We start from the raw sequence: 3791 nt of genomic DNA on the forward strand, positions 1-3791 counted from the left end.
GTGGCGAATGGCGGTTGTTGTTGTGTGTAAGTCGATGTGTGTGTGTAAGTCCGTGTGTGTGTGAGTCGCTGTGTGTGAGCAAGGCGATGTCTGTATGTAAGTCGATGTGTGTGTGTGGCTCTATGTGCGTGTGTGAGTCCGTGTGTCTGTGTGAGACTATGTGTGTCAGTCGATGTGTGTGTGTAAGTCGCTGTGTGTGTCTACGTCAATATGTGTGTGTGTAAGTCGATGTGTGTGTGTGTGAGTCGATGTGTGTGTGTGCGTCGATGTGTGTTTAGTCCATATGTGTGTGTGTGTGTAAGTCGATATGTATGTGTGTCTTTTTCGCCCGGGCAATGCCAGGCACTTCCCACTAGTATAATATATATATTATACTGGTAGGAACCGCCAGGTTACACCAGCCCACAGGGGATTATTGTATCCATCCGTCGTGCAGGGAGGGGCTGGGTGGGGAGGGTGGGGAGGGGCTGGGTGGGGAGGGGCTGGGTGGGGAGGGTGGGGCTGGGTGGAGGGGGTGGGGCTGGGTGGGGAGGGGCTGGTCACCCCATGATGCCCTTATAAAACTCAACGTTTAACCTACTCACGCCGGCTTGTGCCCGCCCACCACAAACTTGACCATATTCCTATTTTTTTGGAACATCATATTTTTGCCAATTTTTGCGCTAAAAAGATCCCAATAATTGGGCGGTCGACTCAACCCGACATCCTTCCAGGGGTCGATACAAAGGGGAAGCCACTTTGTTCTGAAGTCAATCGTCGTTTTGTCTTATGAAGACTAATCCCCGCCATATGAATGAGGAATTTACACCACTGGCTCTGCAAGGTTGTGAAATCAGATGAGCTCCGATGCTTTGATGGTCATTTGAGCAGCAGGACTTCACGAGTTTGATCCACGTGTCAGCAGGGTGTATTGACTCAATGTAAACCTCCATCAGCAGGGGGACTCGGAGCAGCCCTGAGCGATCAAAGTATTAATGAGCGTCGCTGTGGAGAAGACTGTACAAGTAACACAACCGCTAAGCTGGACAAATGCGGTGCGTGACTACTTCCCCACATCTGCCCCTCGAGATTGAAAAACTCATTTCTTTAGAACTGCGTGTTGTGTGTTTAGTTTCTTGTCCCCCTCCCCCGCAAATTCCGATTAGAACGGTTGGCTACGTACGGTACGAAAGAAGTTGAACATACATATCCATCAAATATACTGTACAAGTCTTTTTTAACAATCGCATCAGCGCCGCGGTCTTCTGGGAGTGGATTTTTTAAGCAGCTTTGGTTAAATATACGCACAACTCTAGGCCAGTTTAATCAACAGTTTGATGATAATGATAATCATGAGCCTTGAAGACTACCAGAGGTGTGATGATGACGACGATGATGGAGGGGAGCAGCTGTGATGAGGTCACTGGTAGTGGTGATGAGTTGTGATGAGGTCACTGGTAGTTGTGATGAGGTCACTGGTAGTGGTGATGAGGTCACTGGTAGTGGTGATGAGCTGTGATGAGGTCACTGGTAGTTGTGATGAGTTGTGATGAGGTCACTGGTAGTTGTGATGAGCTGTGATGAGGTCACTGGTAGTGGTGATGAGCTGTGATGAGATCACTGGTAGTTGTGATGAGTTGTGATGAGGTCACTGGTAGTTGTGATGAGGTCACTGGTAGTGGTGATGAGCTGTGATGAGGTCACTAGTAGTGGTGATGAGCTGTGATGAGGTCACTGGTAGTGGTGATGAGGTCACTGGTAGTTGTGATGAGTTGTGATGAGGTCACTGGTAGTTGTGATGAGGTCACTGGTAGTTGTGATGAGTTGTGATGAGGTCACTGGTAGTGGTAATGAGTTGTGATGAGGTCACTGGTAGTGGTGATGAGCTGTGATGAGGTCACTGGTAGTTGTGATGAGGTCACTGGTAGTGGTGATGAGGTCACTGGTAGTTGTGATGAGTTGTGATGAGGTCACTGGTAGTTGTGATGAGGTCACTGGTAGTTGTGATGAGCTGTGATGAGGTCACTGGTAGTGGTGATGAGTTGTGATGAGGTCACTGGTAGTTGTGATGAGTTGTGATGAGGTCACTGGTAGTTGTGATGAGTTGTGATGAGGTCACTGGTAGTTGTGATGAGTTGTGATGAGGTCACTGGTAGTTGTGATGAGTTGTGATGAGGTCACTGGTAGTGGTGATGAGTTGTGATGAGGTCACTGGTAGTTGTGATGAGGTCACTGGTAGTGGTGATGAGTTGTGATGAGGTCACTGGTAGTTGTGATGAGTTGTGATGAGGTCACTGGTAGTGGTGATGAGTTGTGATGAGGTCACTGGTAGTTGTGATGAGTTGTGATGAGGTCACTGGTAGTTGTGATGAGCTGTGATGAGGTCACTGGTAGTTGTGATGAGTTGTGATGAGGTCACTGGTAGTTGTGATGAGCTGTGATGAGGTCACTGGTAGTTGTGATGAGGTCACTGGTAGTGGTGATGAGTTGTGATGAGGTCACTGGTAGTTGTGATGAGTTGTGATGAGGTCACTGGTAGTGGTGATGAGCTGTGATGAGGTCACTGGTGGTTGTGATGAGGTCACTGGTAGTGGTGATGAGTTGTGATGAGGTCACTGGTAGTTGTGATGAGGTCACTGGTAGTTGTGATGAGTTGTGATGAGGTCACTGGTGGTTGTGATGAGTTGTGATGAGGTCACTGGTAGTGGTGATGAGTTGTGATGAGGTCACTGGTAGTTGTGATGAGGTCACTGGTAGTTGTGATGAGTTGTGATGAGGTCACTGGTAGTTGTGATGAGTTGTGATGAGGTCACTGGTAGTGGTGATGAGGTCACTGGTAGTTGTGATGAGTTGTGATGAGGTCACTGGTAGTGGTGATGAGTTGTGATGAGGTCACTGGTAGTGGTGATGAGCTGTGATGAGGTCACTGGTGGTTGTGATGAGTTGTGATGAGGTCACTGGTAGTTGTGATGAGGTCACTGGTAGTTGTGATGAGTTGTGATGAGGTCACTGGTAGTTGTGATGAGTTGTGATGAGGTCACTGGTAGTTGTGATGAGGTCACTGGTAGTTGTGATGAGTTGTGATGAGGTCACTGGTAGTGGTGATGAGGTCACTGGTAGTGGTGATGAGTTGTGATGAGGTCACTGGTAGTGGTGATGAGGTCACTGGTAGTTGTGATGAGTTGTGATGAGGTCACTGGTAGTTGTGATGAGGTCACTGGTAGTTGTGATGAGTTGTGATGAGGTCACTGGTAGTTGTGATGAGGTCACTGGTAGTTGTGATGAGCTGTGATGAGGTCACTGGTAGTTGTGATGAGGTCACTGGTAGTGGTGACGAGGTCACTGGTAGTGGTGATGAGGTCACTGGTAGTGGTGATGAGGTCACTGGTAGTGGTGATGAGCTGTGATGAGGTCACTGGTAGTTGTGATGAGGTCACTGGTAGTGGTGACGAGGTCACTGGTAGTGGTGATGAGGTCACTGGTAGTGGTGATGAGCTGTGATGAGGTCACTGGTAGTTGTGATGAGGTCACTGGTAGTGGTGATGAGTTGTGATGAGGTCACTGGTAGTTGTGATGAGGTCACTGGTAGTGGTGATGAGTTGTGATGAGGTCACTGGTAGTTGTGATGAGGTCACTGGTAGTGGTGATGAGTGGTGATGAGGTGTGAGGAGGTGTACACATTGTGGTCGTTGTGACACTGATCCGGCTCTGGGGGAGTTGTGGAGAGGAGGCGCTGTGAGTAGGAGGAGGAGGAGGCGCTGATGAGGAGGCGCTGATGAGGAGGAGGAGCAGCAGCAGCAGGCGGAGTCGGC

The sequence above is a fragment of the Lethenteron reissneri genome, chromosome 39 (assembly GCF_015708825.2).
Source record: "Lethenteron reissneri isolate LAM-NWPU_2019-01 chromosome 39, ASM1570882v1, whole genome shotgun sequence".
NCBI lineage: Eukaryota > Metazoa > Chordata > Hyperoartia > Petromyzontiformes > Petromyzontidae > Lethenteron > Lethenteron reissneri.